This window comes from Ruditapes philippinarum, unplaced genomic scaffold (assembly GCF_026571515.1).
Source record: "Ruditapes philippinarum isolate M1 unplaced genomic scaffold, ASM2657151v2 ctg589_1_1_1_1, whole genome shotgun sequence".
Classification (NCBI taxonomy): Eukaryota; Metazoa; Mollusca; class Bivalvia; order Venerida; family Veneridae; genus Ruditapes; species Ruditapes philippinarum.
Window position 1 is genome coordinate 364,535 of NW_026866516.1, and position 12,784 is coordinate 377,318.

Genomic DNA, 12,784 nt, shown 5'->3' on the forward strand with positions numbered 1-12,784 from the left:
AGAAGTTACCAACACTATAAATTATTCTAGTACAAGTTGGTATTTGTTTACTTATCCATATACTTTTTTTCATTGTACAATATGTTGAAATACAAATATAAACACAAATTAATTTCATAAATTTCATCTTGTTTTAAAAACGTACTGAGTCCCAAAATTACTATTATTTTTTTTTCTCTCTTTGACAATATGTTTTGGGGCACTGTAACAGTTTAAAAACATACGCATTGGTCATAAAGCAGAACCATCCAGGTCATAGTGATCTAGTATTTTGTAAAGGCGTCAAAGTATCATTTTGTTTACGTTTGTTACATTTATGTGCAGTTTATTAGCTGCCTTTTTTAAAGTGATAAGAATTATATAAATTATATATATGCTCTAAATCAATTACTAAACTCGCATATTTGTCATTCATTAAAGAGAAAAAAAATGTGTTTGTTTATGTGCCTTTATTTAAACCATTGTAAAAATATGTTGAAGGCCATGAATTATATTAACGTCATTCTTTCTGAACTGAAAAAATCATATCAAGCTAAAAACAAACAAAGCGTAATAGCTCGCACCTATGATAATTTGTTCACTCTGTTTTGTACATAAAATTAACTATAAATACATGTTTAGGTTAGTTATTAAAACAAATGGAGTTTTATTAAATTACTTTCTAAGTTTCAATATATTTATTGCGGAACTTAATATTTTCTAAAAGCATTGTAAAAATAATATATTCTATAACTGGTTATTAATTCACAAAGAAATAAAGGAAAAAGAAAATCTACAAACATACAAAAAAAACACCCCCCCCCCCCCAAAAAAAAAAAAAAAAAAACACAACAGATAGTAAGGCGTTATTCTTATATTTTCAGTGCAGTGGTAGACAAAAAATGTATTGTAAACAATTGAAACTTTGTGTGAAGCTAAATTTAAAGAAACATGCTATAATAATGTTGTATCCTTCTAGGAAAAAATGTACAAATTTAAAAAATCTTGTTATGTAAACAGATATAATCGCGTACGGTATTATGAACATGTATACAAAACACGCAATGATTAAAAAATAGTTAATGTTTTTGAAAAATGCACATTTTGACTCAAAAAGTAACATTACAATCTTTCTCGATTTCAGTTTTTCTTTACACCAAGCACAAAATGGAACCGTGAATATGATTTTTATAACGACAATTTAGAAAATTTACTTTTTAGACCTATACACATCTTGTTTAATATTTGTTACTTCCAAACTATTCCTTTTTATTGTACTTAAGTATAAAAAGTAACATTCCATGTGTAATTATTATCAAACTAATATAGTTATGAATCTACAAGTTTACTATTTAATTTGATCTTTAATCCAGTTTGAAGTTCGTATTTCAAACCAACATGTCATTCAATTTTTTAGTTAGTATTTCACTGTTTACTTTTAAATAAAACTGCCAAATTTAATAAATTATTAATCTTGTTACAAAATGCTCTCTTATGTTTGAATGTGTTTACATCAGATTGAAATATAAATAACTTCTTGTTTCTTTAAAAAAAAGCATTTAGTCTCATGTAATAAATAATATTATAATGTAAAGTCTCAAATTGTAAACCTGGAACTAGGCATGCACAATTTAGAAACAGAAAACAAGCATTAAATTAAAAAAAGAAAAAAATGGCATTGAAAATCAGTTTTCAGATAGTGTCTTGAAATAATAGAAAGAAATTGGAGAATATTCTTTCCCATCTTGTTCTTATATATTTCTACTTAAAATCAAATCACAGAAAATATAAAATGTCAATGTTTGGTGTCAAAAGGTTTTTTTGTGTATTAACGTATAATTACATTACAGTTACGTTTTTAACATTTATTTTGTTAAAGTTTAAGTCTACTTTGTAACAAGGAATATTTAATTATGACATAGAATTTGATACAAGTTCTTGCAGTTAGCAATCATTCATATATGTATATAACTTTGTTATTTCATTTTATTTATTTCACTATTTTCTTGAAAAATAAGATGCACTTGTTTTTAAATACGAAACATTTCATTTTAATATAAGATTCATTTTGCTGAACAAAATTGACCCTTTCAGCTCGTATCACAAAAAAACATCGAAGTTCAATTATGCTCCTGTTGGCTACGGGTGGATGCTTTAGATTAGATTAATTCAAAATTAGAATCGATTTGAATAGCAAATGGTTAGTCAAAATTCTCTCTAAAGATATGAATAGAAAACCCATTCTTTGCTTTTTCCATCTAACCTCCACCTATCTATCTATGTATGATCTTTGTGAACAAATTTCTACCTTTTTTGTAAAGGAATTTGATTTACGATTTGCTTTCTGAAACATGATTTCGCATATTGATATAATCACCTTTTAGTAAATTATGCTTATTGGCAAACATAGTTTACTTACATAAATTTGTAAAAAAAAAAATACGAAAGCTTTCATTTGATACGGATTATGAATTAGCAACGTTGCATTGTTTTACAAAAAAGAAAATGCAACCGTTTTATGTACATTAGTATCATGTTGAATTAATTAGAGATATATAGATACATGGATAATTATTATACACAAAACATATTGTGTAATAGAATACCATGTACAATTAATCATACATTCAATTGTATTAGTTTAATATTTCAGATTATTCACAGATGGCAATCAGTTAGATATCATCAATAAATATAATCAGATTAAACAAAAACACAAAAAAACACCTACCTTTTAATGACGTCAGCATTATAATCAAAGTTGAGTTTTTTCCACATGTATACTAACCAACTCGGGTATACTTTGGACACGGTTTCTTCGTTTTGTCGCGTCTCCATGGTTTCCAGTCGGCACGCGGGATATCCCGCGTGAGATGGATCAATGTTATCAGGCTCCTTCTGAAGCGTGCACTTACCGATATTAAAAGAAATTTTATGTGGTTACTGAAGCATTAGGCGTTTTAAAGGTGTGAACACCCATTATACACAGGATGTTTGATATTATTCTAATAACTCGACTTTCCACTTTTTTTTTTAAAAAAAAACTTTCTTTTCATAACAAGCTTTTAACACACTCGTATCTTTAAAAGTGAATTTCACATTCAGTAATGTTTTAATCCATAACGCAGAGCTCTATACAAAATATGGTTTGCCTTTGATAAGATTTTTTATGTGTTTTTGCCCTCATTTTTAAAAATATTTAATTTTAAGCAGTGACAGCTATCCGCTGGAGAAAAAAAACACCATTTAAAATCTACGCGCTGTTCATTTAAAATTAGGCTTTGTTAACAAGTGGTTAGACAATAAACAGCGTCTTGGAGCATCCAAAACAAGTACATTTATTTCTATGCTCGACTGACTGAATCGTCTTTATGGCTTTGTAGCATAGGAACAGCTATAGAAGCTGAATTACATAGACTATAAATTTCACACTTAAATTGTAATTACAAACAACACATGGTTTTATCTTCTAGCATTCATATGTTACCATGTTTTAGGAGCATACTTGAGCAAACGTTTGGTCATAAATTATATCTTTATATTTTATACAAAATTTGTAAAGTCTTTGAACAATTACATGATGGGTTGCCATCAGATATGCTTCAGTGACGTTTTCCGGACAAAACTGCATAGAGGTGATGACGAATGTGCCTATCACATGATAAAGGACACTCTACCTGTCTAAAACATTTTGCCATAAAAGAATAATCACTTCGTTACAACATTAACCAGTGTTCCAATTGACAGTTGCAACCATTATAATAATAATGTAACATATACCAGGAATAAAAGCTTTGTGAATAATTGAGACAATGTAGTCATAAAATCTTGTATCCCCTATTCGTGAAAGGCGATGCAATAATAATGAAATTTGGAGTTTCCGCAAAGAGGACAATTCATTTTTTGAAGTCTATTGCCATTTGCCAAGTTAGTGCATCGTTAGTACACTTCATTGATGATTATGCCATTCGTACCACTTCTTACTGTAACTCAACGGTATCTTGTTTTGACTGTAACATTAACACAACTGACTTTCAAAATCACTACATTGTAGAAGTCATCCATTTTAACGATTGCTACGTGATGACAGTAAATTAGTGTTGCCTTTTGCGTTAACAAACGCTACGAAATACAACTACACTCGTCTTGCCTTTTCTTTTAAATAAGACTGCGTAATGGCATTTATTTGGTTTTGGCTTTTGCCTTTGTTTAAATGAAAACTATGTAATGGCATTAATTTGGTCTTGCATTTTGTTTAAAGTATGGTCTACTGCAATCAAATTTTTTTATCCTATCAGATTAACCTACTTTCGGATCTTTTTTTGATTTCGTAGATAAACGAATACGTAAGACACCATTTTCCATCAGGTTTGGAGTATTGGACGTTATTTACAGAATATCGTTATGGAATGAATACTGCTGATGATTAATTCGATGCATAAACGATGCTGTGTTACGAATTCATTCATATTAACGACAAATTGCTTCTATTAAACGAATAACATGTGCAAATTCCCTAACCATGATTCGTTTTCCTAGTCCTCAAATAGCTGATTTGGTAGACTAACACGTGCTTAAACAGAAAATGCTAATTACCATTCCGGTTAAATAAGCAATTGTTATTCTCGTTGTGCTAACTACATTTATAATTCATTATGTAAGAACAAGTACTGCAATCAATTTCTTTAACCGTGTCTGTAAAGTGACGACCTTATCGACAATTTGTACAAAAGTATCAGACTATGTTAGATTTTACAAACAATTCACTGTCATGTACATTTATATTTTCTTGTTATTGCATTAGGTTTTCTTTTCGCATAATGTAGAAAACACGTGATTTAATGTTTGACCTTGACCTAGATAGTTCAAACATCTTGTATCGTATGCAGGCTTCAAATTACTATTATAAATCACCGCAGTATATGGCAATAACAAACACATAAAATCATAAATTATTAACATTATAAATGCAATTAAAAATATGAATGTGAATAAAAAAAAGTGTAATGTTCCATGTAGAAAATAACCCTTGACATTACACTGAAAATGGTAACAACATAAACGTTTCTAATAGGAATGTAAGGGATATGATAAAACTCAAAACGCGATTTTTTTTGACATATAAGAATATTGATGTTGTTTTGACATTTTGCGCGTTTTTTTTTCTTTATATATAGTGTATTTTTAACAATTGTCTAAAATGTTTTGTTTTAGAAAACAAGAATGCAAAAAGAGAACAAAAAAAGAAGAAAAAAGAACAAAAAAAAACAAAAACAAAAAACAACAACAACAAAAAAAAAGCATACCTTTAGATTTTTCTGTTTTCTTTAAGTTATTGGCCCTTTCTATGTAAGGCTTTGCAAAGGTACTGGACTTGTACAATTTCTGACCTGGTAGGTATGCGGGAACTGCTACATATTTAAACTGCGAGCCAACTCGTACAAGGATCAACGTATGCTTGTTCGCAACTTTTGACCTTCCTCTTGATTTTGGGCGATTTGAAGAGTATATCTTCTTAAATATTTCATATCTGTCTTCAATCTTCTGTTCATCGGTTTCTTTTTGCTTTTCAACATGTTTTGGGGTTTCTTTTTTAGCCAATGTACTTTCAATCAAGGCTTTTATACGTTTCTTCTCTTCAATGTTGTCATTAGACTGGGTTTTATTCTTCCTGTCGTCATTTGCAATGTAATATCCTATAGTATCAAGTTCATAAATTATTTTGTGTGGATCTGTGTAGTTCTCTGCAGCTATCTGCTCTATGATGTCATCATCTTGGTTAACAGTCTTTATTACAACCGTTTCCATGTTATTTGCTGGACAAACGTTTGCATCTTTATTTGAATCTGCGCAACTTTCTTTATTTTTAACACTTTTATTAACTTCCTTATTTGCATGCATAATTGGCAGGCTTTTTTTACTTTCTTTGCCCTTACTTTTGAAATTCAAGGTATCATTTCCACCATTTTCCCCAACATGTTCATTTTTAGATGACCTTGAACTTTGGTGTGAAATAGCTGTTGCTTTGACGTTATCATCAGATGCCGATGTTTTGTTTGAAGTGTTATTTTCATATAGTACATCAAGCTGGTCTATAGAGCTGCTGCCAGAACCCATGATATTTACATCAAGGTGAACACAACACTAAAACAACAAAGCACCAGTTTGATTGGCATCAAGATTTATTATAAGATTACACGATGTAATTAAAAGTTGTTCCTGAATGCCTTGAAGTAACATATATATCCGCAACCCATGAATTGTTAATATTATTCCGAAGTAAGTTTTAGATATCGCACGAAATCTGTGTATAAAGATTTCTCTCCTTTTATTTAAAAAAAAACTTAAATTTATTTTTAATTGATCATAGAAACCTAAGACCTATTAATTGTGACACATCATGAAACCTTTTCACTTTTTATTATATTTGCACAATATATAAACGCATAAACTAAAATCACATAAAGGTAACCACTCGAATAATATTTACATATTTTATCTCGAAATCGAACATGATATTGAATATATGGACTCAGTTGGAAAATGTTTAATCATTTTGTTTGTTTGTAACTATACAAAACAAGATTTTTTTCTTTCCCCCTATTAAGAGACATTGCATATATTGAAGTCTTATTGTACTTTATTGCATTTCAATGAAGTCTGTGGGCCTTTCATGGCTGATGAATTTCTATTCAAATGTGATTAGGTTTCGATTGCAATGAGGAAACTATATAATCAATAATTTGATATAAAGGTGCCTTTGTATGGAGTCTGATTGAAAACTATTTTAGTAACATTGAACGTGTTAAGTTGGCCGACTGCTTTCTTTCACAACGAAGCCGATGCTCAATTACTTTTTATGAATTTTTTTTTCACGAATTATTCATGTTTACGGGATGAGCTATAGCAATAAGAGATACAAATATGCAATTGATTGATCTATATTGGTTATACCACAAAAATATTTTTTATACGGATTGCAATGTGAGATGTGGACAGAATTTATTACTACTTTAAACCTTGACAAAAAGGAAGCGAGGAAGCAAATGCTGGCACATGTTTTGGAAACTAAACTTTAATAAAAATGTTAAACATATCACTAACACTTCTTTATCATGTACAAGACGCTTGCGTTTATTGATTTAAGTTTGCTAAGCGGTGTGTATGACAAATAGGTGTGCCTTTATTTGCAAGTCAATTACATTGTATTTGATGTGCTCCTTATAATTTATAGGTGTGTAAATTATAAATAGTACTATGTTTGTTTTATTTTTTTGCACAAGTAAAATAGGTGAAATATGGAAAGAGTATAAATCTAGCTTTTGTCACATTTAAGTATGAACGATGATAAGGGTGTCTACCTCGCAACCAAGGGTTATTGCTTCGAACCAAACTTTAGCCGCGTTCATACCAAATACCTAACCAAAAGATTTCTGAAAGGCAGGTACAGACAGCCTGGCATTCCGCGCAACTCTTGATCAGGTCATAGGTGCTTACAATGACCTCTATTACAAAAAACATACTGATACGACAGCAATAGTCCTGACAGCTGCGCATTGGCGCAGCTGGTCAGGATCCATGCTGTTCGCACATTCATTACTGTTTAGGTTTGTCATGCGACGAGCATGATCTCTACCAAATTGCGTATCCGAGGCTAGTCTGTGGATCCATGCTGATCTGCAACTTGACATAATATGTTTGTGATGACATCTCAAATAATTTTACTACAAATATATGAAGCGGGTGTTCATGTATAGGTATAATTGAAAGCAATCTTAAATCACATTTAAAGGGACTCCACTAAAAGTGTTTGGCATTGCAGGACTGTGAATAATTTTTCGAGATTAATGTTTCATTTGATGTAGGTCTTGACCAATAAAATGTGTCCAAAATTCGCTCACTCCGTTTTTCCGGAAATATATTCTTACCAAATATTTAAAAGCCAAAGAAAAACATATCACGAAAATACAATTTCCAATTTTTATCAAACTATTTGTTTTAATTATCTTTTGCATATTTGTCTGTTTTAAGTGCCCCAGCTATGTAAGAAATTCAATTTAGTGTGGAGTTTCTTTAAATTTATGATTATAGGTCGATCACGTAGTAAAAGTCGAAAAAGCTTTCTTGTTATAGTTATAAATACCCTCTTTGAAATCTGATAAAATAATTTTAAACATTTAAGTATTCTTAAATGGTGTACTTTCATTAATAATCAATAACATATCATTGATATTTAGGTAAACTACATTGAATACATGTGAAGAAAATATTGTGCTTTTATAAAGAAATTCAATTTACGATATAAATGTAAAGTGTAATACTTATTCGTCTTCTCAAGTACAAATGATATAATAACACTGAATAAGTTTTCTTCTGAATAATTAACTTATACATGTATTATTATTAAAATGGAATCCTGTGAAAGTGTTGATCTTTGTTTGTAAATGGCATGTCTAAAGTAAGGGAATTCAGCATTATACTCACCTCACCGAAAAACAGTTTAATGCTGATCAGTTCGGACACATTGTTTACACTAGTTTGTAAAAGACTAGATCTTACAGAACGGATTTGGGAGTGAGTCTTTAAATTTATAGTGTATGGCTTCTTACACAATCGAACCAAAAACATTTACATAAACTTTAAAAGCGAATCATATTGATAAAAAACAAATGTTTACATAAAACAGAAAAGCAATATATGTTTTCTGGAACGTTCATTTTAGTGATACATGTACAATCTTTGGAGACACTGATTTTTTAGTTTGATAATTACTTGTTATCATGATTAATTTTTTCGAAACGTTTCTTAAATCGTGAGTATTTTTCTTGTTTTATTTTCTTAAGACAAAAAAGTAATACAAAATACAACAACAACAATAACAACAATCCCCAAAACAGTGCAATTCAAACGAAATCAATTTGGACAACTATTTATGAATTGAATTATAAAATATGATGACTGTTGATAATATTAATCTTCCAATTCATGCATACTCTAATATTATTCCCATTGACTTTATTCAAGTGTTTAAAAACAGCTCCCTGTCTGAAATAATGCAAGGCGCACGGATTGGTACCTGATGTCTTGAAGATTGGATATGGCTTAAGCCGGTACTGCGGATATGAGAAATGTCACACCTTCAATTATCTCTCATGAACAGACTCAATTAAACCGAGTCTGCAATTTTCAATTTTAAACTTTGTTCGTCATTGCTCTCTCGGTTTCTCGCCTTTTCAAGTTTTTTCCTCTTATATTAGAAGCTGGAAAGTCTCAATATGAATTTAAGAGTGAAGGTTAAACTGCAAGCCCATTTAAGAAGAATGTGCCTATTGTAAGTGACGAATTATGTAAATTTAATTATAACAACCATTGTCATAGTGCAAATGTTGATCAGTGTTTAGCGAAGAAAGTAAACAAAATAAAACGTTACGAAAGAACTATATACATATAATTGATATTCATTTTCTAAGACAATTGAAATGCCCATTTATTGTAGAAAGAAGAAAATACCTAAATATTTTAAATGTTAACCTTTTTTACTTATAATAAATACATAAAGAAGTTAATGGTGAAGTAAAGTATTAAACTTCTATTGCGTATCATTGCCATAAAATGACTATACATGATTCAATGGTTCAAAGTATAATAATACAATTTTATATAAATTATGTTTGTCAAAATCTCATTTTAAAGTTTGAATAATAATTAAGTACCGTTTAAATAGGTATTCAAATTCTGGAATGAAAAGTCAAGTCTTTAATCAAATTTACACATTAAATCTTTTCAAATATGGAAGCCCCACGTGTATTGTTTTCTTAATTCTTATAAACTGAAATGTTGATCCTTTGAATATCAAGTGTTAGAATGTATGTTTACTATCAATTATTACTACATAACCTACATAATATTTATTTATATTGTATGATGCAATTTAAGCACACATTCTTTATCATTATTTTCATTTATTTGCTTAAGAAGGAAATCAAACTCAAACATTTTATATAATTATATTAGAATATTAAAAGGTCACTGTTTTGATCATTTGATGTAAGCACGCATGTATTCTTCTTTGCTTACCTCAATCAGAAAAGAATAAAAAAGAGAATAAATTGTATACATGAGGGATAATGAATAAGTGCAACATCCCTGACGCTCCCTAGCACCGGCTTGAGCGGTATTCAATTCTCAACACTTAATAGTGCTGGCATCAGTGATCCCGAAGGACCAGAAAAATATAACAACACTGAAGAGAAGTACGAGCACCTTTTTACAGCTGCCACACAGCACTTGACACCTGCTATTGTGAAGTATAAAATCTGCAAACAAAGTGATTCCTCGGAAGCATTAATCACAACAAAATTACGTGAAAATTGCAGACTCGTTTTGATTGAGTCTGTACATGAGGGATACACGCCCCTAGCACCAGCTTGAGCGTTACTCAATTCTCAAAACTTAATAGTGTTGGCATCAATGATCCCGAAGGACCAGAAAAATATAACAACACTGAAGAGAAGTTGTGAAGTATAAAATCTGCAAACAAAGTGATCCCTCGGAAGCATTAATCACAACAAAATTACGTGAAAATTGCAGACTCGGTTTGATTGAGTCTGTACATGAGGGATTATGAATAAGTGCAACATCCCATACGCCCCCTAGCGCCGGCTTGAGCGGTTCTCAATTCTCAACACGTAATAGTGCTGGCATCAATGATCCCGATGGACCAGAAAAATATAAAACACTGAAGTCGAAATTTCTCCATGACAATGGATCCTGGACAGTGATCATTTATTTCTGATTAAAGTGGGATTAGTTTTACGCCCATTGCGGAGAAGTGGTTAGTTGAGTAGACTGACCGCCGAGACATGGAGATATGACCAAAAACTCGATGAAATCTTTGTAAAAAAAAGATAAGAATGTTCTTGCAAGATGTTTTCTTTTTCATTTGAGCACTTGTTAATACATCTATGAAAGATTTTAAAACTGGAACATGAACAAACATGAAAAAAGTGATTTTTTAAAACATTGAACCGTTTTAATGAATCAAAGCATTTGTTTTATTCAAATCATCATTTTGTTGTTTCTTATGCCTTCTGAACTAAACAGGAAGAAAAATAGCAAAATGATGTTTTTTGCTGTATGGATAGACCATAAGTCTCAGCATTTAGATAAATGCACATTAAAGCCTTTGCCATAGGGCAAATGAACAGCTGCACGTCTACGTTCAAAGAGGGAGCATTTGCCAAGTCAGAAACTTGGCTGTTTCACCACTTTAAAAACACTTTGAAAAAAAAAAGAAATATGGCATCCGGTTTAAACTTTTTTTACAAGAATAACCTCAAAAGATTGCTTATATTAATTAGTACCAATCAATTATTTCGTTAGTTCTTTTTAAATTTAGAAATTGTATATTTTTGTTTGTTTCACATTCATTAGAATTCTTTAGATAGTTTTTCTTTATATGCCGAACCTACCGACCAAATGGAAAGCAGCACAGCTAAAAGTTTTCAAGTTATGGAGCGGACAACGATTTGACTGATTAAAGACGGACGTTCTTCCTGAGTTGACAGACGAATAGACGAACAGACGTTCGTACAGACGAACGAACTGAAATTCTCATAATTTTGGTATGATTTTTATACCATGGTTATGTGGCTTTAATCCACAGAAACCAATAAGACTTACCACTTTTATTGATGTAGTTCAAGCCTATATTTATTCCAAAAGTTAAATAATATTGCAAGTTTAGGCAGTAAATACGTACTATGCATGTATGAGTTATTTTAAACATTGCCATTAAATAAATAAGTAGAGAAAACGCCCATATAAAGCTTATTAAGCTGCTGAAATAAAATATTTGCTTACTCATGTAGAATATAATTTATTTTGAGCTTTCAAATGACGCATGGCACATTCACCAATAGATTTGTCGCTTTTAGCGAGCTATTACTGTATTGAGATATAAAATAAACAAAATTGTTAATAAATGTGACGTGTATGAACAAATATGGTAACAGAAAAATAAATTATTTATAACATAAAACACATCCGATCCATTGGGCCTATAAGTCACCGTTAAGCATATGATAATTATGTATAACTGTGTTGCATTTAATGAATATTTATACGTGTAAATAACATTAATAGTAAGTGATCACTTTGACAAAAAATGTTACACTACTTTGTTACTTTCATCATTTATTTTAATATTGAACTGGGAAAAGTTTTCATAAAATAAACTATTTTTATTTAAGATATTTATATTTTATATCTCATTCTTTTATTTGTTTGCACTTAGAAAATTGTTGATGGTGGTTAAATCAAGAAATCACGACTTATGTATTTTCACAAAATCATCAATATATTTAAAAAATAAAACAACAGATAAATCCCAAATTTTACAACATTTTCCGCCTTTCTATCGAGATACATGTATCTTCAATTGATTTTATTCGAAATACCAGAAGTTTTCACATTAAATGAAATGAATCAAATACGGGATGTAGTTGAGTCTAAAATTGATACATACAAATGTGGATACTTATTATAACCTCTGTTTATATTTCATCGAAAGTATTTGAAAATATTGAATAGATCTACATATATAAAAAATTTGCATTTTGATTCATTAAAATTATTGTCGTTGATGTAAATGTTAGGATATAAAATATTGTTTTTTCTTTAACCAACGTCCTTGATGTAATGCAAAATGTATATTTTTTGTATTGATATTTTAATATTGAACCATGTGATTTTCTATTTCATATTTTCACTTATTTTTTTAAAGTTTCAAGGATAATAATTTATA

At 30.1% G+C, this 12,784-nt stretch overlaps 1 protein-coding gene across 1 annotated transcript in view; it reads right to left on the minus strand.

The window, feature by feature from the left end:
* Positions 1 to 3,929, minus strand: part of LOC132732723 (probable beta-tubulin polyglutamylase) — a 117,195-nt gene extending 113,266 nt beyond the window's left edge. Inside the window, exon 1 of the mRNA XM_060719203.1 lies at positions 2,711 to 3,929. The gene's annotated coding sequence lies outside the window, so the exon portion shown is untranslated. The remainder of the gene's footprint in view (positions 1 to 2,710) is intronic.
* Positions 3,930 to 12,784: the final 8,855 nt, after the last annotated feature.